Raw genomic sequence first — 26804 nt, forward strand, 5'->3', positions numbered from 1 at the left:
CGGCAAAGATTTTTAGATGCAGACTGGAATATAAGAGTCCAAATAATATTGAGACTACAAACACTTGTTTTTGTAACCCACCTGACTCTTTTCAAAATCCGCTTCAGCCAATAGATATTTATTTATATCTTACAATTTACTGGCAAGCATCACATCTAGGAGCAAAGGGATGCTCCTCAGACTGCAAGAAGCCTACAGGAAACTGTACATTACCCCCTGCACTAAATACAAGCCCATCAACACGACACATAGGCTTGAACTAAAACTTGCCATGACCCAGCTTAACTCATTTAACCATGAGAAAAAGCACTCATGAGACAAAACTCTCAAGAACATTATCTTCAGGCTGCAAAACACATCTGCCAACACACCCTCTTCCCCAGCTGAAAGGCACTTACCCTCCCTGCTGTTTTCTTAACAGGCCCATCAGTGACAGAAATGTGAAGTACTGTTCCAGTCTCCAAAATAATTCATTTACACTCACTAGAGCCCTGAAAATAAAGAAATCAGGAGACAACAGCTATCCTCCCCTCCACAAAAGTATGTAAAGTCACTGGTGCAACACTATCCTCTGAAGCACTTGTGTTTTAGAATATAATCTTTCCAAACATGAAAATCTAATTCCCGCTAGAGAAACTGAGGTCTGTTAAGAGGAAAAACACAAAACACCCAGCTACTGCTGGGTCTCTGCCATACTGGGTCACTGTCAATCGTAATAAAATTTATGGTAAAATTAAACCAACATAAAAAAACAAATCCACATTTACTAAATCCTTTAATAGGAAACATCATAAAGAAAAGCAGCATCACCTGAGATTAAAAGACATATTAACAGATCAGTGGAGAAAGTAAGCAAAATAACACCATTCTGGTATTTGCTTTTGTCCTATGTAATTATTTGTCTGTTGCTTACAGGACAGATTTTGTACCCATCCAAGGAAATGTATGTATTGTAATCTTGATGCATTCTTTCTACTTGTTTACCAAAAATACATTCTTAGCTCTTGAAAGAAAATATGTGAAATCTATTTATTAACATAGCTTCACTGCATGTGAAAAACCTAGACTTCCTGGGGAACTAAATCCACCTTCATTCAAAGCAGACAGGCTACCTCCCATGTCACCTCAGCTTGCCTTGCAGTAACAACTCTGTTCTCCCTCCCTAAAAGGCTACTGAAATGGCTTGTTACTAATAAGGGAACTAGATTCTCAGGCTAGGAAAGGAACAGGAAAAAAAAAATGAACCTAGAGTGTGAAAGCATGTGGCCAGGCTGTATTTGTTTAGGAAAGTCAACAGCAGAAGCAGCATGCTACCATCCTCTGTTCCCGTGGACTCTTTTGCTACTGCTATTTCCAAGTACTGGCACAGCAGTATTCATTGCAACATCTCCCTGACAGCTCCACACAGCGCTGTTAATCCTGATATTATACAAGGAACAGAAGGCACAGTACAGGCAGAAATGCAAGAGCAGGTCTCAGAATTAAAGCCAGGTCTTCCTATTATAATTTCTCAGCCTGGAAACACGAGGCTCTTTTTCCATCCCATATTATCCCAATAATAATCACAGTATAGCCTTTTTCAAACTATCATCAAGATTACATTAACATGTTCACGGTTTTGTTTCAAGCTTAGGCCTCTCTGGTCTTTGCACAAAACTTTTGGTAGAAAAGTGTTTCCCCCAGATCCTCAGAGCATCTCTAGTCAAAGCCCACTGCAGAACTGGCAATCAGGAATTGCAGTGCTGCCACAGACCTGGCCGAGGACACAGAGCATAGGTGAGACATGGAAGGCACTACATAACCTGATCACCCTGCTCAAGGTACACGGGAGTTTGCAGGAACAAAACAGCAACAACACCCACTTCCCCTGCAGCACACAGGACCTGTTTGCAGAAACTTGCCTCCAGCCACCATTTGCAAGTAAGACTCTCCATCTCCTTCTCCTGAACAACAAAGCCTGCTCCTACTCTACACCTTGTCTTGCAGGCTTTGCCTGGCATTCTTGAACACATCCTTTGGGCTCAGACTTCTTTCCTTTTCACTGAATGCCAGGTCTCTGTATGTGTCAAAACTAATCACTGCAGAGCACGATGGAGCAGAGGTAAAGGAGAAGAGACTATGCAGCCAGGTGTTCTGACACCAAGAGCACGTGTTTGGAGCTTCTGATCCCTGATCTCCCACTTCACATACCCCAGTCCTACAACATCATCAGTGCTCTACGCTCATCTCTTCAAGGGGAGATTCATTGTGCATAAGTAGGAGACTTGCAAAACATGCTACACTGCAATGCAGGGTCCAGGCCAGCCTAGCTTATGTCATGTGAACAATTAACATGGATATTTCAGCACACTGTTCCTCTGAATCTACTACAGTGAGATACTTACGCAATAGCATTTGTTGCATTCTAATTCACTCCTTTATGGAACCACATCTTGTTCAGCTCTCCCTCCTGGCTACAGCTGGATAAGAAGTTAGCCAGGCCTTGGAGGGATGCACCAGCTGTAGTACCAGCTCATCTGCTACTGCACTGCATCCCAGCTACCTCTAGCAGACAAAGTAAAAGCTAGGAAACCATGACCTCAGAGGACAAAAAACCTGGAAAACATTTAAGGCCAGCACTTACTAATTCAGCTGTCCTGATTAACATTCTTTGACCTGTTGGAACTGTGGGAAGTAGTAAAGGTAAAAAGATTTCAAGAAAGCTGTAAAAGCAGGCCTTAGAAATAGAAAGAACAGAAAACTTAGAACTAGCTGCAGCTGCAAAATCTGAAAGTAGAAAAAGTTACAATACAGCAAGCAAGGACATGAAACAATAGCTTGAGTTTTAGGCTTGGCTAAGACCTTAAGATTGCAGAAAAATATGCTTAGCGAGATAGTAGAAGGTTTTAAGCTTAATAATGAAGTATTGTGTATTGTTAATAGGGAGCAGACAAGCAAGCACTGTGTGAAGCAAGTGTATGTGTGCTTTTAGTGACTGGCTAGAACAGTTGTCTGTAAGCTTTAGCAATATGCTATTGGCTAGAAAGTTTTTGAAATGCTCTTTAACAAAGAAATCTTTAGCTGCTGCTGGCAAGACGTGAGCTATTACCATCTTTCTATTGTTTCAACTATGTAATGAGGATGATGCTTCAATAAAAGCTCAAGGAACATATCCAAGCAGTCCCATCCTGTTCATGAAAAAAACACCAACACAGGAACAAGTAACACTGTTTATCAGAAGGTCCAGATCAGCAGACGCACAAATCACATTACAAGGTAGATGGTTGAATGGAAACTTCTCTTGTAGATCCAGTCCCAAACTAGCTCCTTTTCCTGTGCTTCCTTCTCATTTCTAGGGAGGTTATCTACTTCCACTTTGAAAGATCAGTGGAGACAACAGGTAAATAAGTCTGTTAATGTGTCTCATTCTCCTGTAGAAGATACAATAATTTTTTTGCTACAGTATACCACTGCTAAGAGAATATCTGGATCCTCTTCTCATCCTTTCTAATTTCCTTGCTTCTAAATGCAATATTCTGCATGAATTTTCCACCATGTTGTGCTGTGTCCAGTCATCACTGGACCCTTCTCTGGTCTGCAAGCCATTAAATATATGTCTTCTACATTTTCTGAGTAATCCAATCTCTAGATTTTGGAATGACAAGCTAGAATAATAATTCTTAGTTTTTACAGATAAGCAGTGAATGCAAAATTGACATTAATGAGTCAGGCTGCACTGTGATGGTGGGAACTGCTATGTTCAATCTCTGTCCAGGATTTTCATGTTTTACTGCTCACTGGAAAGAATGTAGGTGAATAAAAGATGTCTTCTTGTGCAATTTTCAGTTGTAAACTGCTAGCTCAGGAGAGGTTAACTGATCTACAAAGCATAACTGGAGTGCTTGTAATGTCTGATTAGATGGAGCACAGAAATGCAAATTAAATTCAGTAGAGTCTACGATGTAGCAGGCTGCACATCAGGGGCAGGCTTACTAGTCATGTCAGCACAAATCAAAAGACGAAAAGGTTAGAAATACTTTTGTCAGCCACGCAGAAAGAGGGCTCTCTGCTATGACAGGTGATACCACTAATAATTACTGATGTAGTACTAGGCAATCTTTGGTACATTTCTGCAGACAACTTGCAGTACAGCATTGCAAGATTGCAGTCAAATAGAAACCATAATGGGCTACGATCCAATGGGCTCCATACCTGTTTTTCCACACTCCAGCCTGTCTGCTTCTTCCCAACACAAGCCTTTCTTGTGAGTCTACAAACCCCTTGCCTAGCCCTTGCCTAGCCACAAATCAGCACAGGGATTCATGGCTGGCAAAGCCATGTGGAGTCCTCACTGTTTCACCAGGACAAGTTGTGAGACTCTCCACAGGCGTCCTCAAATGATCTGGACATCTAAAACCTGAAGTGATATATGAAAAGTGATAGAGAACATCAAGCATCTCTCTCATGAGCTCTGCCCCGTGTTTTTAATTCTGCAGTTAAGCATTGCTTTATGTAGCTGCCACTCCATTTGCCCCCTGAAGTGATGCATAACAAGTGACTCACCCCTACATCTCAGGGGCAGAGCCTGGTGTAAGAATAACCACCTTGAAAAACCTTAGAGCCAAATTCTGCAAGGCTACACATTGCTTGAACATTAGAAAAAAAAGAGTAGGAGCAGATATGCATGAAATGTAAACACTCAAGAGCAACCAGATGTCTACAGGGCATGCTGAGTGCCTGCCACTGACATATCTTGAAGAAGCAGAGGCGAAAGGAGTGATGCCAACACTAGGATCTGTTCCATTGTGCCACTTACCAGGCGCTGTCACTTACTCAATGACTGCAGTATCTCTCAGACTTATAGTCTCTGTCCTTGAGAAATTTGACTTCAGCCTTCTTCACTCCTGCACCAACCATTCCACAACCCATTTTCCCACAGCTGCTCATGCTGGGCAGTTTTGAAGGCTAAACCAGCAATCCCTTTGCTGTTTGACTCATGCTGGGACAGAGCTGCTTCCTACCATGGTTCTGCCACTCTAAAATAAGATGGCATGTGACTGACAATAAGATCATCTTCCTGGTAGGAGCTGAAGATGAGAAATGAATTGGCTTCATTCACCACTCTCTGAGACCTAGACACTTCACCAGATTTTCATTCCTGTGAGTCTTAGCAACAAGATAGTACCTTAATTTTCTCCTGCCACTCATATTAGAGGTCATAGCAGAGATAAGGGATGACTGCTCCTACTCAAATCACTCTGAGGCAAGTACAGTTTCTGCCTTCATTAAAACTAAATGCAGTAGAGCTTTCAGAAAAGTGCTTTCCCAGCTGTATTAACTCTTAGCTATGAAAGCCCATCAATAAAATCCTCTGCTGAAACTGTCTGTGGCCAGGATAAAATTCCTGCTATCAGCTAACTAATCTGCAATCACTCGCCTCTAGGGACTGAAGGGGATGGAAGAAAGCATCTTGGCCAGGGCAAATGTTATTAGAAGCTGAGTAAGCTATTTACAGGATGCTTGAAAACCTCATGCAATATTTACAATACCTAATGTGAATACTCATACACTGGTGAATCTCCAGGTTTCCATTCTATGACATACAGCTAGACCTTGGGTGATAAATTGACTAGTTTCTAGGATTGCCAGGCTGGATTAAAACATAGTGAGAGCAGAGAGCAAACAGAAGTTCAAGCAAACCAGCAGTGCCAATGCAAACACTTGTGCTCTGACACTGTAGAGGCTGGCATTTGCAAGCAGAGATCCTGGGACTGAAGATGATCACGGTCAATTTGGTATGAGATCCCAACTTCAAAGCAGATGTTCCTCCTAATTCAGCAGTAGTGCTGCTCTGCATGGCATGGGTGACTGGGAAAAAAAGGAAGGGACAAAGAGGGGGAAAAAAAAGGCTCTGGACAGAAGCACTGCATTGTGCTCTGGGACAGTGTAGCAACAGGGAGAACCTCTGGCTCACTGAAAGTCCTTGAGAAAGGCAGGTGAGCATATAAAACCAGGAACCTCAGCTAGGGAGAAAATAACTGAGAAAATGCAGCCGCTCTAGAGCAAATGACTTGTTGCCAGCCTTGAAACAAGTCACGTTTTTGTTCCCTCTGCCAGGCAGAAGATGACAAATGTCCGCACAGCTCTCACCACCAGACCCCGGGAAGCTCTTTAGTCTACAGTGGAATGGCACTATCTATGTACAGCACGTGCTCTGGTGAACCCACATCATCAGCCCGTGCTCTGGCCTCCCCTTCCCAGCTGGAGGGAAGGGCATTCCTTTCTACTTCACAAGGGGCTGTCAGTGAGTGGAAACCTAAGCCTTATCCCACCCCTCCCTGCACCTCTGGCTGTGCAACCTGCAGAGCCTGCAGATGTACAAATCCAGCCAGGAATGCAGTCCTGCCTGGAGGGTATTTTCAAGCAATGTGTAGCAAAGTCTTGGCAGTCAAACTGGCAGGAATCTGGGCTTCTTTCTTGGCCATCTCCTGGCACCACCCAGAGCATGCACACTGAGGCCAGGAGCACAGTGGGGAGACCTGCTGCCCTGAGCCCTGCACACATCTGCCAGGACATCACACATACTCTGTGCAATGCTGAAGGAACAAACATTCAGCAGACACCAGCTTCCAGGAGGCTTGCTGCCACTACATCGGGAGTTCAAACAGCAATACTTTTGCAGGGCTGATGCCTGTCACCCAAGAGTCAGGAAAGTTTGCTTAATGGTTGCCTTTGTCTTTAAACACGAAGTTAAAGTGCCTGCTTGATTACAGTCAGAGCTCAGGCATTCACTACACTGGTTTGCATCAGACCTATCCAACTGTGAATAACAGTGTGTATTCCAGGAAAAATACATGAAAGGAAAAAACCAAACCAAACCAACAAACTTCTGGCCAAGGGTTGATTTTAAATTGCAAAAAGGAGCCAGGCAAGAATGCAGTTAAAACTCACTTCTAGATCTGTCCCTTTGTGCTTATTCCAGAAAAGAGTAGGAGCCCAGACTTTGGCAAGGGGAAAGAAAAAAGAATTCTGCTCATCCTGAAGAGGAACAGGACTGAATTTCTGATGCCTGTGGCGTTCAGAGGCAGTGGAGAAAATGACAGCAGCAGGATTATATGGAGCATCATAGTACCAGGCAAACCAAATTTGACTTGAGAGTTTCTATAAAACTAGGCCCTGGATGTGGGACAAAAGGAAGAATGACCATCTGAAGCAGCAAATGGGAGTAACTTAAATCTCTATGCTTTTACCTCTCCCCTTCTTCAGCTAGACACACACACCTCGGTGTTTGTCATTGCTGTGAATGCAACTATGTGAGCACCAAGTAACATTTCATTTAACAATCAACAGTGACATCTGCCCTAAAACACACAGCTGTTAAGATAGGGAGAGAAGAAGAAAACCCAGCTGAAGGGAAAGTAGAACTGAACATGAATGTTTCTATTAACACTGTGTCCAAAGCTCTTGACCACTCTGTTTCTGCCTTGCATGGCAAATGCCCTGACTTGGCGAGGTCTAGCACCATGCAGCAATTCTACTGACCTGCTTGAACCAACAGGCTCTCAAGAACTCCCCAGCATCTATATTAAGAGCAAGAACAGAAAAGCATGCAGCACATGGGACCCCAGCTGTGTAACTAGGCAGATACTATTGAGTCCCTCCATCACTCCACTGCACAGCCTGAGAACTTGCTTGATGCCAGCATCCAGTCCTGCACTCCTTGACAAACCACAGCCACCAGCTTGGAGTTCAGCAAAGCAGCCTGCAGGGTGGCTCCTTCCAGAGAGGTATTCCTCTGGTAGGAGGATACATAAAAACAATTATGGGTGAACATACATCTCCTAAACACAATGGTATGTGGAAACACCAATTTCTCCTCTCTCAGTCACACAGAATCACAGAATTAACTAGGTTGGAAAAGACCTTTGAGATCACCAAGTCCTAACCTAACATCACCTTATCAACTAAACCAGACTCTAACTCATTTAGGTTCCTGAGCTAAGGACGTAATTCCTCTAAATTTTAGATGTCTGCTTAGCTGCATGTGCAATCATACATGGTAAATGGAACATGAAAGCAGTGCCACGGACTTCCCCCTGCAAGCCCATGACCTCTGGAGGTTACAAAAGCATTATGCTCCAGCACAGAGGCAACCCATCTTCCCTAATCCACCACAACAGGGAGCAGATACACTCAAGACAGGTCTTCAAAACACCATAATAGCCTTGAAATACTACCTGTTAGAAAATTACCTGAGCAAGGCAATGTCTTTGGCCAGGTTTCCAACCCTCACTAAGCATGAGGAGGACAGAAGAGATACTCCCACCTAACTACAATGCTATCTCTAACAGTGACAACATTTGGAAGCAGATTTGCAATTGTGACAATGAGCTCCAACTATTTCTTTGGTAAGCTGGAAATTTTAACTTTTGTTGTCAAACTGGACAAGTCTAAAATAAGAATCAAATTTTGGCCAAAAGTAGATTACTCCCAGGGAATTCATTACAGTGCCACTGCGTATACATGCTGCAGCTTCCTCCGACAGTATGAACCTCAGCTGGGGAGGAAATACTGAGAGTATGAATAAGAAGAGTGAATGAATTCAGGTACCTACCATCACCACTGCTGCCACAATTTCCCACCTCAATGCACCACAGGGTCCCTGACACTGCTGCTGTCCCAGTAACCTTCAGAAAGCACTGCTCTGGGGACCAACCCAGGCATCTTAACAACAGCACACAGGAAAGTGTCTAGTATTCCAGGACAGCCTTGAATTAAGGGGACCTGGAAACACAGACGCTTTTTAAATCATTCCTCATCTGTCTGGTGCTTGCTGTGTTCAGTGCCAAACATCAATGGCAAGCTGGGGCTGTTATCACTTACCAAAATCCCAGCCCCCCACCTATCAGCACCAGGTATGGGATATGAGGGTGGATATGAGGGGACTAGTGTCATACCACACACTCACAGGGCATGCTGCCCACCTGCCGTGGATCCCTGCACCTGTCACACTCTGGGGGCCATCCCCTACCCTGTGCCTGACAGAAACAGGCCCTTTACAGTGTCCTGGAACAGAGGGAAACCATTAAGGTTAAGGCAGGGCCTTAGTGAGACAAAGGCACTGTTGAACTCCAGTGGCTCATTCCTGTCTAACATGAGCAGGAATGTGCTTCCAGGCAGCATTATGGATTTAAGGTCCCACTTCATTCCTTGCTAAGCAGCTAAACAGAGTCCAGAAGAGATGGTACCTGCTCCTTAGGGACCTTTCTCTGCAGGCACTGCAGCACTGCATGCAGACCTACAAGTCTTTTAGTTCGGGTCACACACACACACACACAGACTCACACAGAGCTGGTGCCTGAGGGCATTTCAAACAAGGTAGCAAGGGCCTCCAGTACCTCAGGACCCCCTCTTATCAACTTTCATTTAAATGTTTCTAAAAGCTCACCTCATTTGCAGAGGATGTGCAGCAAAGAGCACGCAGCTTTGACCTGCAGCTGCCACCCCATTCTTGCCTGCTGAAGTCACAGTACTTCTGCTTTAGAAAACCTTACTGTCCTATGACTCCTTGTAAGAAAAAAGTCTGGTTTCACATTAGCATAAAGATAGTCCCTGGCCAGACAGATCAAAAAAGTACATTGATACCCTGCACAAATCAACAGCTACCTAGAAACAGTTTCTGTTTCAGAGAGCTATCTAGTGGCAACTTGAAGTGTAAATAATTGCAACTCCACTAGGTCCTAAGGAAATTTGTTTAACTGACTAATTGCCTTCACTAGAGATCAATTATACTGAGTCTGATAGCGCGTTTCCTCAACAACATCTAGGCCACTAGACACACAGCATTTGTTATATTATCCTACTGCCTCAAATACCCAAGCAAATTTAAGGAATAATTTGTCTCTTTCTCTGGACACAGCCTGTCAGATCAAGTTCAGTTTTTTGGTTTTTTTTTAACTTTCCTGTTATAAAAGCATGGTCTTCAGGTCCCAGAATAATCGTGTAGCTCTTTCCTGGCAACTACCCAGCTCTTCAATGCCCTCTGAAGCACTGACACCAGGTCTAGGCAGCATTCCTGCACTAGGATCCTCAGAACATCTCTCCCCTACTTCTATCACTCACACGAGGGCTGCAAGTTCCCTCGCAGCTGAACTACTGAGCTTGGGGGTAGTCAACTGATATCTTCCAAGACTGCTGCACCACCAGGATATTACAGACAAGGCCTCCAGTCTTGCTAGCTTGACATCTGTGCCATGCTGTAGAGGTACAGCCTCACACAGAGCAGCTGACCTGTTGTGTACATCCCCTCCAATCGCAGCATTCCCGCACTTGCGGCAACGCTTACGCAGCATTTGTATCACTGGCAGAGCCACTGGTAACACAGGACCAGGAACAGACACCTTCAGTACTTCTTTACATTATTTTTTTAGCTTCCCTACTCCCTGACGGAGGATGACTCCCCATCTACAGCTGTTTCATAAGAATGCATGAATATTCTGGGCTATTTACAATAAGCCACTTCAATTTTGTCTGGTGTGTACTCTTATATCAGAGTATCACCAGGAACAAGGTCAAAAGCTTCCAAAGATACGTGTAATTACTTCACCAATTATTACAAAAAATCATACTCATATGAAGAAGCTGTCTGACAAAGCTAGTTTCCCATTCAGGGAAAATTGGCTAGTACCATACTGTCTTCTCTCAATTCTCCACCACCTGCAGAGCTTATCAGACTTTCTGTGCTCTGACCAAACTGAACTTTGGGTAGTCTGGCAGGCTAGTCCCTCATTGTCCCAGAATAATGCTCTTACAGTAGGTTTTTTTTTCCACTCCCCTGAATTTTTTCAAGTGCAATTAATGATTCAAAGAGCTCCTTGGCTTAGTCTCTAAAAATTATGGACTGTAAGTTAACCATTGTTTTGAACATTTAAAAACAATGACATTTAACATTTTTGCCAATTACTGGAAGCAATTTGTCAGCAGAGCAGAAAACATTCTCTTATGACCAAGCTACGAATACAGTCTTCTCTTTTCCAAACATCACAAAATAAATAGTGATTATTTCTGCCACTGCTTTTTTGTATGTTTTTTCACTCCTGGTTAGTATGGAGCCTAGAGCACTGCTAGCATTTCAGGAATCCCTGATACATTTAAAGAATTTATTGTTCAAATCTGGTGCCCAAAATCTCTTCCCTGGTACCCTTCAGTTTCCCCATCAATTGTCTGTCTTTGCTTGCAGATTACTTGTTTGTGTGGCTTGCTCTATTTTCTCTATTCATTGTATTTTGAGCTTTTTTAATGCTTTAATCTCCTTTGTTAACCAAACCAGCTTTCTTTAAAACCAAAACTTTTGTCTTTGCAAATGCAGAACTGTGGTTTATTGGGGACCTAATTAGGATTCTTGAACAACTCCCAATTATCATGCCTATTTTTATGCTTAAATTCTTCCTTCTACTTTATTTGGCCTATAATTCTTTACTGTTTCAAAAATCTGACCCCCCTTAGAGCACCAATCATACATATTATTGGTTGGGACTATATATTCTCTTTCCACATAAAAATAAAGTTCAGTCATTATTATTTGTACCTAAGGAAGGATCCTTTTCAGTTCAGTGATTAATTCATTTTTCATTAACCTGTACAAGGTCTGAAATTGCATTACTCCAAGACAGCACCAATACTTCCTAGACATGTTATTCACATATGTGTTTTAGGTAAATAGCTTTCTCGGAGTGCTGAAGTACCTAAATGGGAGTATAATTTTTCTCTTGTTCTTCTCTGATGGACTTTCAAGGACATGCTCACCCAGGAACTGTGAAATACTGGAAACAAGTACTTCCACCCCCTGCATTACTGCTGATCAACTGAAACCTTGAGCTTTCCATGTCTTCTTCTTCTGACTTACCAACAGCTTCAAAGCAAATAAAAATATATTCAGTGTTACCTTCTCTTCCTTCTCCATTTCATCCCTCCTAGAAAACATGTCTGTAGCTACTTTGTTTTTGAGCATTACAAAAATGTAGTTTATCTCATGGGACTCCAGCTGTGACAATAGCTCATTTATCTTTACAAACAGGCCTTATAAATTCACACAGAGGTGAAACTTGTGATCAAATTACCCTAGCATAACAAGTTACTGTACACTGGCCGAGCAGCAGAGACTGTACAGGAGCTCAGACTTAGGCTGCACACTGTGATTTATTTCATCAGAAGCTTCCAACCGCTCCTGACATGCCTGCATTTTACAGAGTCAAGCCATATATACAGGCTGCAGTGAAACTGGAAATGTAGTGGCCAGCACAAGAGTTAAAGGCACATTACCTATCTATATTAGTCATTCTGGTCTCAAGGAGAGTAAGGATATACCTCATCTCGGGATATCTGCAAGTTCTTGAGTACAGATATTTCAGCCTTAAAATCTTCCGGAGACCATTTTGCCAAATATATCAACAGTGACAGAAGTTTAGTTCCTCTCTCAAAGAGCTACTGAGGAGTTTGGTGTGTTTGCACTTTGCAGGATACCCTGAAACTCCAGGGGCAGGAATTCTCTCAGGCATACATGGAAGTTAGAAGAGTTCTTACAAGATTATAGGCATTGGCTATCATAGGTGGCCCTACAGTTAGCTCATTTGGTTAGAGCATGGTGCTAATTGTGGTTCAACCCTGCATGGACCGTTCACTTAAAAGCTGGGCTTGATAATGCTTCCAACTCTGAATATTCTGTAATCTGGAAATTGTGGTTCTTTGATCAGGTGATCAAACTGCTGCACATTCCCAGCAGAATGGGCTGTTTTGACCAGGATAAGGTAGGAGCTTGAAAATTGAGCTCAGACCAGCAGCAAATCTGTCTGCCTAGCAGAAGCCAAGGGCATGTCTTCACTGCTGAGACAGCTCTAGTCTTGGCTAGCAATCACAGAGTTGCCATAGCCTTGAGTGAGATGTCTAGGGGAAGACCTGGGAGAGTTAGCTTTGTGTTGATCCTGTGCAACCATGGAAAGCTAAGCTGCTTTAGTTTTCCTTACCAGTGGATTCTGACATAACTTACCCACCTTTCAGAAGACAGAGAGGTAAAAATCTGGGAAGAAACCAGTGGATTTTGAACATTTCAGTGATTTAGCCAGCTCCCCTCTGCAAAGCAAGTCCAAACAATACCTGCTTTTTACGTTCTCTAGGTGTATGCAGGAGCCAGAACTCAAAGATTTGCAGTCGGAGAGGCAGGAAGATGTTTAGGACAATGTCTAGATGAAAGTTTCTCAGTGGTCAGAATCTTTAAGAAGTTAATCCAGCATTCCAAAACAAAGGTAAAACTTCTACCTGAGAGAACAGAAAATTTGACCTACACTCCTGAATCAGGCAAACTGCAGTGTCATTACTAGAGTCCTCAACAACACTTTGTGCTGGGATACCTCCAACAGCACACCAGAGCAGGGTGTAGAGCATCTGGCATTATTTATACAGTATGTTCCCATGAGAAACACAAACACTTCCCCTGAGCTTGGAAGAAGCTCTTCAAAATGCCAAAAGATGATGGAAGAGCAAAGCCAAGGAACTGCATGATCCCATCCTGTGCTGACTTCTCTCAAGCAGAAGTGAAAAAAAGGCTTGTGCAGGCTCCCCACTTAGTCAAGTGAAGCACACCATGAAACTCATGTCCTCGGTGGCAGCAGGATGGCTCATCCTGTGTGACGTCCCAATGAGCCGGCTGAAAGGCAGAGGGGCTAACACTACATGGGGCACTCTGAAGACAGCAACAAGGCATGATATTCTCCCCACAAACCATGTCTCAGTGGGGTGTCTCCCTACAGCTATTAGAAGAGGCCACTGTGACCATACCTGTCCACCAGACATACCCAGCAAAGGCAGCCAGAATCTCAGCTTTTATCTTGGAGAGAATAGGACAATGCTTGCTCTCTGCATCAAGTAGCACCAGGAAGAACTGATTTCTTTGGATTGAATTCCGCCAGATTTGATGCACAGTTGCAAACCCAGTTAATTTGAGGTTTGACAGCCTGATGGTCCTAAAATACGCATAAATATTTTTCACATGTGGTGCTATCTGGGGAATATGGAGGGAGTGGGATACACGGATCATCCATATGGAAATGAAGGGTTTGAGTGTGTAAGATGCAAATCAGTCTCTACCACTATGTGTTGCTAATGAACACACTCAAAAAGCAAAACAGGTCACACAAAAACACATAAAATCTGCCGTTAAAAACTTAAAATTTTATTTGCTATAACAGTCTTGTAATGCATTTACCAGACCTGACTTTGTGGAAGTCAAGTGAGTGTATCTATTTTTGTCAAAGATTAATCTGAGTTCCAGCTGAAGCTAGCAATCCTGCTAATCTTGTTAGGAATGAAGGGATTGAGAAATGCACAAGGCCACTTACCCAAATCTTCCCTCAAACAGTAATAGAACAGGATTGACATCACAGTTAATTGCAGACTAAACACTGTTACACATTTGGTCTTAATTGACAGGACTGTTCTCAAGATCCATGGATAAACCTTCCTAAACCTCTCCCTGGCTTCAGAATTCAGAGTCAACTGCTCCCCACATACTCAACTGTTCACATGTGACCTCTGAATGCTCAAGAGAGATAAGTTTTGTGAAAATGGAGAACATGTGAGTATCTGAATGCTCCAGCAGGGACACTGCCAAACTTACCGCAGCTGACCTATTCCACATCAGCTTCCAAGCCCATCTCAGTTACATATTGGGAACAAACTGTCCAAATCTGTGCAGGGGAGCAGAAGCCCACAACTTCCAGAACAACTCCTCCACTCACACACCTGCCCTCAATTCAAGCTTTCAGGAGCTGAGAGATGTCTTGAGCCAGATATGGCACTTCAGACATGTATGAGTTTCCCTGGTGTGACTATCCTTCATCCATCTGTCTAATCCCTTTGAAACTGCTCACACACCTCAGTATCTGAGCAGCTTTGATCCAGGCATGCTGTAAATGGATGATGTCTGATGTGCATATAGCTGCTAAGTTTGCTGGATTATAAGAATTTTATTGAGGAATCCAATATTTTCTGTATCATCAACAAAAAATGAAGAATTGTTCCTACTCTTTCCTTTTTGGCTCAGAAAAAGAAACAGTTATCTTAAATCTTATCTTATTTTCAGCCTCATCCTACTTGCGATCAATCTTTCAAATTATCTAATAAAAGCCTTCATGAAGATTATTGCAAATAATTATAGGATATAAACACTTTAAGTCAATAAGTATAATGGAAACCATACCCTTTCCAAAAACCTTGATAGTGTTTTGCAAGTTTTCTGCAGTAACACAACAGAATCAATGAATAGTTTTCTCAAGAGAGAGTATGGCAGTAGGAATTTAGAGAAATACAAAACACTTCAAATACTGAAGACATGGGGAACAGAAGCAGTACTTAGAAGACCTAAAAATACAAATGAGAAATAATATGTAAATTAGCTTGCATGTTCATCTTGACCAGGAAGCAGACAGGGACTGGACCAACAACAACAGTAACACTTTTTCTTCCCTGGGAAGCAGTGTGAGTAAAAAGGACTTTGACAGCCCCAAGCATGAGTGCTCAGAAAACTGCTGTGCCTGAAAGAACCACAGCCAAACACAGATGGATAAACAAGGAAAGATGGGGACAGTAACAATACCACTGCACCAAGCACACGAATGACTGTCATAAGACAGATGCTGCTAGCCTAGGAAGAGCTGAGTCAACAGTTAACAAATAGAAATTATGCCCTTCTGGGGCAGGCTCAACAAATAGAACATTAAAGGACAAACTGGTTACAGCCGAAATGCTCACACAAGTACAGCAGAGGCTCTTCAGTGGAATACAAACCCTCACAAAATCAAACAGATGAAAACTAAAGCTGGGCTTTATTTTTCATCTGAATTTGTTGATGAAAATTAAAAATCAGTCTTCAGAACCACTGCCATGAGTCATGTCAGCTGGGATGCAGAAGTTGACACGGATCCCCATGGATCTAGCAATCCTGGGCCTCCGCATGACTAAACAAACCCAGCTACCTCAGCAACTCCTCATAAGGCAAGTTTCCTAGACCCTTCACAAGCCTTGTTGCCCTGCACTGGTCACACTCCAGCACCTCAATATCCTTAATACAAAATACCAACCTTTGTATTTGGTATTAAGGACATTGAGGTGCTGGAGTGTGTCCAGTGGTACCAAAAGTACCATCTCACCAGTACTGGACAGGAGGGCTAGCACTGGATAAGAGTGCAGTCCAGCTCTTAGGTGTGAAAAGAAGCTGTCTTCACAACTTCCACAGGCATGCACCTTTAAGGTGTCCAGATCAGTTGCAACCCTTTTGTCCAAGGGAAAAGCTGGCAGCCAGTCCCATGCTTTGGGTTCTCTAATGGCAATTAGCGAGCTCTTGGGATCAGGCATCTGACAGAGCCACACCATCAGACCACCATGATCCACCATTGTAATTCTATCAGAACTTGAGAACATGCAGAACAAAGCTTCACATGGGCACTCAACTCCTGAACAGCTGACTAAGCCAAGGCCATATCTCTGCCCTGCTCCACACTCCTCAGTTTTGCCTGAGCTGTTCCAAAAAGCATTCTGCTCTGTGTGCTAGCTTGAGGGGCCATGATGCCTGGCAGCCCTCAGCCTGCTGACAAGGCTATGCTCCTCTGCAGCAACAGTGCCCTCACCCAAAGCTGGAGGATCTCCAGTGACACACAGCGCACCTGCCAACCAGCCCACCAGTTTAGCACTACTTGTCAGAAGTTAGCAGGATAACCCAGTCACAAGAGGCCTCAGAGCAGCCCACACATTTCATTGCCCCACCCTTGCTCACTGAGTGAAAAGGAAAGTGCACTGGCATGCTCACACTGTAAAACTGCCAGCCAGACACTCACAAGGAACCTCCTTGGGAGCAGCAAGGACAGAAGAAGGCATGTCTGCTTCCTGACATCTTCTGCTTCTGCTGTGTAATATGCTGAGCTAGGGCATTTTTAATGGGAAAATCCAGCTAGCTGATAGGCATATGGAGTGCAAGTGCAAGGAGCAAAGTTCACAGTTTGGGATTTCTAAGCCCTACCACAGAGTCCAGGCTGTTTGAAACAAACTCCCCATCCTTTTGAATGCAGAGGCCACATATCACCACTGTATACCACTTTCGCTGGGGGAAGAGACCTAAAATCCCCAGACAGTTAAAAATATCTTAATTCAACTCTAATTATTTCAATAGATGGGCAAAGCCTTAGTTATTTTGGTTCCCACCAGCCAGCCCATTCCCCATTCCTGATGTCTAGACATGGAGTCTGCAGATTTGTTTACACACAAACTGAAAACAGAAACAAATCTAGGTCACAGACTCCAGCAGCTAAAGATGCACACAGGATCAATTTGGCTGTTCCAGCTCCAGTTCATGTGCACAAAACCCCAATGTTCCCATCACATGAGGAAAGAAGGTCGATCCTCACAAATAAGTCTTGAAGTTACACCTGTGGGGCAGCAGATGCAACCAGGTTACTGCAAGCAGTGTCCCATCCAACATGTTTAGCAATAAAATGCTCTGCTCCTCTGTCTGCTCCTTCATCAAGCAACTGCTCTTTGCCTTGCTCTGTTCCAAATCCGGACCTAAACCACAGAAACTAATCTACTCTTTGCAGGTTTGTACTGTGTGCCCTTCCCTGCTTTTTTCTTTTTTGAGATTCTCCATTAGTGTTCTTGTCAAAGATGAGCCTGAACCAGGGTTTTGTGAATGGAAACACTGCCAAATATGGCCTCATCATTCCAGAAATTAAAGACAACTATTATAACTGGCCAGTGAAGTACAGCAAGAATCCCCTTTACTTGAAATGAGAAGACTAGCACAAATCTCACCAATTTAATATTGTACATTTTGTGCCTGATTTCAAGGCATCACTTCTAACTCCCCGAGAACGAGAAAAAATCCAAACCAACCAACAAATCATGTAACACTTGTTAACGAAGCAATGATGTCTTTGCTTCCTACTTTCCCCATAAATACAGGTTTTTCCTACATAACAACTTTATACAAGGGCTTATTAAGGGTGGCCCTTTTACCCAAGTGGGTACACAGATTAAACAGCAAAAATGATGTTGCTGTTATGTCAGAAGAGCTGTACTTGATTAGCAGAAGTCTACAGTTCTCACAGTCATGTTAGTAATCCAGAACCTGGAAGTGCTGGCAAAAGCAAGAAGCAGCACTTTGTTGCTCGCAAAGGCTGTTTTTTGAGTAGAAACACAAACAAATAATGCAAAGGTAGAAAATTTTGCTTCCTTTTCTATCTGCAATGAGTTGTATGAGAGACTGGCTGGAAGACGGAAATGACAGGACCTTCAAGCCCTCAGTGTGAGAGTTGGAGCCTGCGGAGCTCCCATGGCCTGGCCGGGCCAGCGAGCCAGCCGTAGCCAGGATCAAACCTAGGCCATGGGAAGCAACATCCTAAGTTCAGGGACATTGTTTCAAGTCAGGGAGAGTTTGTTAAAATTTGTTCAAAGAGGATCATGGGAATTACTTTGTTAATATGAGTTACGTGACAGTTATGATTGGTTACAATGTTGCTAGAATGTTCTATGTTGACGTATATAAGTTGGGCTCACCCCTTGCTCCTGGTCTTAGCCTTTGGCTGTGTTCCAGAGTGCTCCTGTTACTGCGGCAGAAGAATAAAGGACTCAGATTTTTCCACCTAAGACCTGTCACACGCTTTTCTTCCGCACCGACCTGTCACAACCATTGTCTGTGCTTGCGGGCGCGGATGGAGCAACGCGACAAGTGGTGCCGGAACAGGGACCTCTCCAGTTTTACAGAAGATCCGGCTGTTTGGGAAATCAGCAATGAGGCAGCAGTGGTTAGCTGATTCGGTCGGCAAGGGCCCCGGGAATTTTGGAGTGCTGCAAGAAGCAGGCACTTGGAGCAGCTGGAAGAAAAAGCATCCAGATCCAGCTAGTCATCTGCAGCGAGAGTGCAAGTGAGCCTGTGGGGAATTACCATGGGACAAGGAATGTTCATGGAAGAGGGAGGCATATATGGATGTTTTAAGGCACTTTTAATTAAGCATGGCAAACAATTGCTGAAGAGGGAACTTAAGAGGATAATGAAGTGGATCTTCTGTAGTTTTCCTGGTGCTATGACTTCAATGATCATTACTGTTGATTTTTGGGATTCTGTGAGCGTTAAACTTTATAATCTAGCTACTAGGAGAGACTCTGAAGCATCCCATATGCTGCCGGCTTTTCACATTATTTTGGAAACCTTAAAATTAGAAGTTAAGTTTAATGGGTCTGGTACTTCTGTTATCCCAATCCAACCCAAGGCAGCACAGTCCTCTCTGCTCCCCAGCCTTCAGCCCCTGTGGGTAAGATACAAGATAGAACCTGCCAAGAGGTGCGGATGAGATGCCGTCCTTGTCTCCTCCTCCTCCAGCCCAAGACGGTGGCGGCCAAAACATCTTGGACCCTCCCCTTCCTGCTGCTCCACCCCTTCCTCCCTCCTCCTCTTCTTCCACCTGCCATTTTCCTTCATCGTCCCAAGCTGCCCCAGGGCCCCTCCCATTACTCTGCCCTTTCCATGGGCCACACCCTCTCTGTGGAATCAGAAACCAGAACTGGAACCTTGGCTCCAGAAGCCGCCATCTTGTCTCGTGGCCTACCATCCTCCTCCATGACGGCTAAACATCACTGCCATAGCCTTTCTAAGAATAAAGCTACTTTTATTTCAAGTTATTCTTCCTCGAAAGAAGACCTTGAGCCTCCTGGATCTGAGGAACTTCCACCACATCCCTCAGGTTCTTTTCCCACCATTGGGAAAAGTTCCAAAAAGCTGTGATTAAAGAAAGGGATCTAGAAGTGGCAGCAAAGTTTATTGTGGTGCTGGGACAGTATGGAACAGGGGGAGCAAACCTGCATGGGAGCCACTGATTTATGGGGAAGTAAAGTTCCTTTCCTTATAAAGGAACTACATAAAGCAGCTAAGGACTATGGGAGGGAATCACCATTTTTTAATAATTTATTTCATGCAACCCTCACAGCTTATGTTTAACCCCTTATGATTTGAAGTATTTAATGACAATGCTGGTATCACCAACACAGTATACTTTATGGGAGTGAGGACTGAAAAGGCTATTAAATCAATTGTTGGTGGACTACCTGGGTACTCAAGCTTTGGCAGCATGGACTATAGATCATCTTGCCAGTGAAGGAGCGCACAAACAACCTGAGGATCAGGCAGCACACCTCCTGAGGCAAGCCTTAGATGACATTAAAAACACAGCAAGAAAGGCACTTATGCAAGTGCCCAATGGTAATATGCCTACACTAGACTTTATAGAAATAAAGCAAGGGCCTAATGAGCCCTGCATTGATCACCAAAGGCAAGCCCTAGAGAGACAAGTTACACACAAAAGGGCAAGAGATGAATTAGTAAAGAAATTGGCTGCATCTAATGCAAATTCAGAATGTAAAAAGGTATCACGTGCCCTTCCCCCAGAGCCTGAACAATGCAAATGGTCAAGGGTTGTAATAGCCTTGGGGCATCAGAGCACTCTGCAGCCCTACATGTGCAAGCTGTAGGCCAAGGGCTTGCTGAAGCTTTAATGGCAATGCAAGCCATTCCAAAAGGGCTGCAATAGCAAGGTCCTGGCCCATGTAATGGGTATGGCAAGCAAGGGCACATTAAAAGAGACGGTTATAAATCTAAAGCTCTTAATATATGCTCCAGATGTAAGAGAAGTGGCCATCACCCTAGCCAATGCTGCTCAAAATGTGTTGTCAACAGCAAGCCACTGCCAGGAAACCTAAAGCAGAGCACGGGGCAGCCCTGTGTGATGACAAAAATGCCCCAGCCACCTATGCCCACAACCACTGGAGGGCCAGCACCCCAGAGCTTCAATAGCTTATATCAGAGCTACCAGCAACCTTGGAACCTCAGGAGCTAGAGCTCCTTGGTTCAGTTAGAATGGACTATTGTGTAAAGTTTAATTATTCAAGCTGGAGTTTAACAAAAGATCAGTCAGCTCTGTGAGATGTTTCCCCTTACCACTCTGTCTATAACAATGAAAACATTTGGTGCAATAATGCATCACCCATACCTTCATGGTCCAGTAACAGATCCCTGCAGTTGCCACCAGGAATGTTTTTCATTTGTGGGGATAGGGCCAGGCCTGCCCTTCCATTGCACATTAAAGGTGGACCATGTAGCCTGGGTGGATTTACTCTACATCACACTAATTCACAATAGAGAAACGCAAGAAAAAAGATTCATCCATCACTCGAATCAGAATGTAAAGATGAGGTTATTTATTGGAACAAAAAAAAAGAGTTGCAGCATCCATATTGGCATCTTGGGTTAATGCAGAAAAAGCACTAAAACAATTGGATAGTTTGGGATATTGGCTGAGTAAGCAAACAAATGCTATGTCCCTTGCACTAAGTGGTCTGTTAACAGATGTCAGTAGTGTTAGGCATGCCACTCTACATAACAGGGCTGCTTTCTACTATAAAAGGTGACTTTCTGCTGCTGGCATAAGGGCATGGATGCCAAGACTTTGAAGGACTATGCTGCATGAATCTGTCTGACCATAGCAAGCTGATACATTAGAACATCCAACTATGAAAGGAAGGAGTCAAGAAACTACAAGTGGAAAATGTTACAAACTGGTTAAACAGACTGTTTAAAGGTTGTGGCTTATCAAGTTGGTTGTTATCTCTGGTTAAGACATGATTGTTAGTTCTTGTAATAGTTGTTGTGTTGATGTTATTACCACGTTTAGTGAGTTGTTTACAGAAGATTTTGCAAAAATCTTTGTAAGGAATTTTTATTAAATTCCCAACAGAAATGGGGAGATGTGGGAGTTGGACTGGCAGGGACTGACAGTGAATTTGCTTAGACTGACTATGCAGAAGGTATCAACCTAAAACCATGAGATGCAAAGTGCTGAAGAGAGAGAATGTCTAGACACAGTATGGAGAGTTGTGCGGGTGCCATCAAGATGGATGCTGTTGTTGAGCTAAAGAGCTGCCAGTTTAGGCATGACATAATATTATAGGTTGATTAAATATACAGTTGAATAAGCTAAGCTAAAGTGCATTATTTAAGTAGCTTTTTAAGGGGTTTTGTGGGGTTGTTGTGTTAAAAAAGACTACGTCATAGTTTCACCTAAGGTAACATTGTTAGTGATTGGTAAGCTGTGTTTCTATATAAGGTAGTAAAATTGTTGATTAGTTGGATAGGACACAGAAGAACTATAGTCAAGGGTATATATTAGCATGCCTTCTGCATTATCTTGTCTTCTGAGGTTGACCTTCCTAAATGCAATTATGTCTGATGCTCTAATAAATGAGCTTCTAATCAACCCTCAGTTCCCACCTCTTTCATTGCTGACGATAGTTGGCGTTCCCACAGACAGGCAACGTAAAGGGTTAATTGTCGTACCACAGCCAGAACAGGGGAAACAGGAGCCAGGATTTCATGAGCAGTCAGCCCTTAGTGGCTGCCAGCTTCCTACTGCATCCCAAGCAGCTCTGAAGACTGCATCTGAATATGCAGCAATGTAATCATGGTGCTCAGGTGCTCAGGTAGGAAGAATGGTGTGACAAGGTAAAATCATAGGAAAGTCATGTGGGGGAACAATTCTCAAATCAAGAACAGGTACAAGAAGCTTCTACCAAGTGTTCCAGTATTGAAAAAGCCAAACTGGCCAGGGTCGTGGCTAGGAAGTAGTGACGGCTGGACAGTGTTTACACTCTCAACCATGGGTCCACACACAGAGTAGACCTAAGTCTAACCTTCTTGTATTCAAGCAGAGACCAGTTTGTGAGGAATACAACCTGGACACCACCTTAGTGTACCAAAGCAAGTGCCTGGCACAGTACAAGGGCCAACACTTGCTCATCCTCTGAGCCAGTACTAAGCTGATGCTCATGACACTACTGAAGTGAACAGCAAAGCTGTTTTGGGCTGGAGCACTAATCCCTGCAATATAGCAAACATGTAAGCACGCATAACTGTAAGGGAAGAGTTGGGAGGGACCGACTCCATGCTGGAAGTCAACAGTGGCAGATCATACATAGCTACAAAGCCCAGGCACAGCTAGGAATGAGACCTATGCAGGGTATTGCAACAAGAGAGGCACTACCCAGCAAAGAGGGTGGAGTGGGAGAACAAATCTGTAAGACAAACTAGGATGGGAACAGCATGAAAGAGGAAAAATAAACACCATGGCCCTGGCACGGAGACAAACTAATCTTTCCCTGCTCCTGAAGTTGCACAGAATTTGGAACAAGAGAGAGATATTGAGAAGGCAGTAAAGTATTTCAGAGATTGTGTACACATCATTGGGTACTGAACAAAAATGATACTTTTATGATTTGGCAATATGGGCAGGCAGCCTGAGCTGAGCATGAACAGAGAGATTTGGCAGGTAAAATAAGAGAGTCATAAACCAAGAGTCTTTGGAACAAAAGCCCAAAGAAAAAGAGCCCCTTGACAGGCACTCTTGGCTGTTGTATGTGGGTTTTGGGTTTGGTTTTTTTCATTTTTACTGTTTTCTCTTCACAAGAAGAAGAGAGTTGCTAATTTGGGTTTGTCTGTACTTTGCAGTTACTGAGCATTGTGCCTATGGAGACAACAATAAACTGTTCCAGACCTTCACCTGCAATAACATACACCATCAAGGCCTTGCTCAATAGAATGGATCAAGACAGGGACCTAGCCAGTAACAATGTATGGTTTGCAAGTGGCTTGGGAGTCTGCCTTACCACCAGAAGAATAATTTTGGATGTGAAAGAAAGAGCAAACACTATGCAGAAACAAACTGAAAACACTGAACTTGCTTCTCTGCTAAGTAAATAATTTCTCTGTGATTCCGCTGTAAGAAAAAAAAGCATCTCCCTAGATGACATCCAGAGGGACCTGGACAAACTTGACAAGTGGGTCCATGAGAATATCATGCAGTTTAATAGGATTAAGTGCCAGGTGCTGCACCTGGGCCAGGACAACCCCCAGAATCAGCACAGGATGGGGATGAGCAGATGGAGAGCAGCCCTGTGAGAAGGACTGGGGGTGCTGGTGGGTGAGAGGCTGGACATGACCCAGCCATGGGCACTCCCAGCCCAGAGAGCCAGACGTGTCCTGGGCTGCATCCAAAGCAGCGTGGGCAGCAGGGGAGGGAGGGGATTCTGCCCCTCTGCTCTGCTCTGGTGAGAGCCCACCTGGAACCCTGCATCCAGCTCTGGGGTCCCAGCACCATGGATGTGTCGGAGTAGGTCCAGAGCAGGCCACCAAGATGGATTAGAAGAAAGGAGCACCTCTCCTATAGGAAAAGGCTGAGACAATTGGGATTGTTCAGCCTGGAAAAGAGAATGCTTTGTGGTGACCTATAATGCACCTTCCAGTATGGGAAGGAAGCCTACAAGAAAGACTTTTTACAAGGGACAAGGGGGAATGCCTCCAGAGTGAAAGAGAGTGGGTTTAGATTAGATATTAGGAAGAAATTCTTTACTGTGGGAGTGGTAAGGCACTGGCCCAGATTGCCCAGAGAAGCCGTGGATGCCCCAACCCTGGAAGTGTTTAAGACCAAGTTGGATGGGGCTCTGAGCAGCCTGGTCTTAGTGAAGGGTGTCCCTGCCCATGGTGGAGGAAACAGAATCTTTGAGGTCCCTTCCAAGTCAGACCATTCTGTGATTCTATATTTCTTGTACAGTGTTAGACTATTCCTTATGGGTTTTGTTCCACTTTCCCCAACAGAAGTTTCTAAGTCACATCTGTGTGTTTGCACAGAAGTAGCCCAATACTGGGGGTTTCAAAACAGCAGCACACTAAAGAAAACATTTTCCAAAGAGCCTACTTCAAACTCTTTGTTTGGTTTCTATTAAACACATAATTAGCTCTACTGCCTGAATAAACTGACAAGAAAGCTCTGAAACCAAAGACTTACACAATTGCCAACCATGGAAGTTCACAAGTCAGTTTCTGAAACAGCCATGAAATTGGCTTAGAAGCACAAAAATAATCTGCCTCTGGTTTTCCTTTTCCTTGAGCTGCCTGTATTGGAAATCTCATAGTGGGCAGCAGTGGAGGTGTGAATTTGCAGCGTAGTAGCTGCTCCAAACCTGTCCCTCAAGGGACAGTGTGCTCCTTCCCTGGGAAGTGAGCAGGGAGTGAAGGAGCTGCAGCATTCATGAAGAAAATGCACACCTCCACTCACCATGGGGCAACCAAGCGGTCTGATTTTCCCAACTAGAGGCTAGATTCTCCTGCAAATTTTGTCTCTCTGGCCTTCTCAGAAGGCTGGGCAATTCTGGATGTTGCAGCTCTGTGTCCCTTGCCCATGCAGCTTCTTGGATCACTTGGTATTTATCCCATCTGCTAAACAACACAAAACCACCTGCTCTTTGAAGAAAGCTGTGAAGGCCTTAGAGTCAACATTTACACGAGCTTAGCAGGGATATGATTTGCAGACAATATATCTCAGTCTCCCTACAACTTTCTTACCAGGCAGTGGATAAAAACACCCTCGTCTCCACTTCTATCATGATAAACTATAGGGGCAATGCCAGCAAAAGAAAAACATGGGCAATAATGCTTGTAAATCCTCAGCCACGTAAGAGCTAGAAAAGGAGGGACTTCCCAGCCTATTCCCAGGTTAGCTGCAAGGAAACAGCAACAGCATAAGGATTCAAAGCACCGTGTTAAGCAAAAGACTGGAGATGCAAATGAGGTTGCCCAGCTCCAGGCAATGAAAAAGAGAAGAGCAAAAGAGGCCTTCCTGCAGTTAAGGACTGCTCAAGTGATGGAGCCTGGGCTGTTGTGCTATTCTCTGCACTATGGTTTCCACACCAACGCTGTCTGGGGTAGCAGCACTTCAGACATTTGTCCTGGGCAGCTGTCCCTGCCCTTGCTGTGCTGCACTCACCTTCTGCTCTTTCCCTTCCAAATCGTGCATCAGTGACTGCACAGGCTTCAGGATGCAGGGGAGAAAGGTCAGGCATCAAACTCCCCAGCCCTATAACTAAAGGTCCTCCCATCTTGTGCTATTAGGGCATATTGCAAAATGCAAGTCTTGATTATTCCTAAGCAAACGCCACTCAACTCCCCAACCTAACACCACCCAGCAGCAAAGAGAGCAACGTTATGCCTGTGGCCCCACTGGGCAGAGACAACAGCAGACACCACTGCTTGGTGTATTTGGTTCAGAGAAGAACACCTCATCCAACATATGGACAACGCAGAAGTCATGAACAGCAGTGCTGAACTCCAACAGGTTTGCAAACACAAAAGCATTTGTGCCAGGGCCTATACTAGTCTGTGCTGTGCTGACCCTCACCTGGTAATAAAGGAAGGCAAAAAAAAAACCCCAACAATCGAAAAATACTTTTCTCATTGCGAATGATGGGCCCCTATTTCTGAGGGCATCAAAATATTCACTGTGATGCTTTCCAACCAGCAATTACTTCTCAGGACTACCCACAGCACCCTTGCTTTCCCCAAGTAATCACTTCTTTCTTTTTAACTTGCTATTACAAAAACAAGTTTGGAGAGTGAGCCCCAGCCTGTCCTGAGCTCCTGCAGGGCAGCCCAGCCAGAGTTAGAGAGCACACATCCAAAGGTCCAGTGTCTCTGAGGGTAGAACATGCCCAAGGAAGAGAGCAGGTTGTCCAAGGAAGAGAGTAGGACAGGCCTAGATGAATTCAGCTCTGGCCTGATCCTGTGCTAGCAAATTCTCCCGAGGATGCAGGCAAAGGCATGGGCTGCAGGGAGCAGACACAAGTCTCTGGGTAGAAAGCACTTACCCCGCACCCCAGCCCATGCTGTTTCTGCTGTGATGTCC

The 26804-nt window shown here is 44.1% G+C and overlaps 1 protein-coding gene across 1 annotated transcript in view; it reads right to left on the reverse strand.

Annotated features, from left to right (window-relative positions):
• Window positions 1-26804, reverse strand: part of TRABD2A (TraB domain containing 2A) — an 83567-nt gene that overhangs the window by 48051 nt on the left and 8712 nt on the right. The gene's annotated exons all lie outside the window — the stretch shown is intronic.

This window comes from Camarhynchus parvulus, chromosome Z (genome assembly GCF_901933205.1).
Source record: "Camarhynchus parvulus chromosome Z, STF_HiC, whole genome shotgun sequence".
NCBI lineage: Eukaryota > Metazoa > Chordata > Aves > Passeriformes > Thraupidae > Camarhynchus > Camarhynchus parvulus.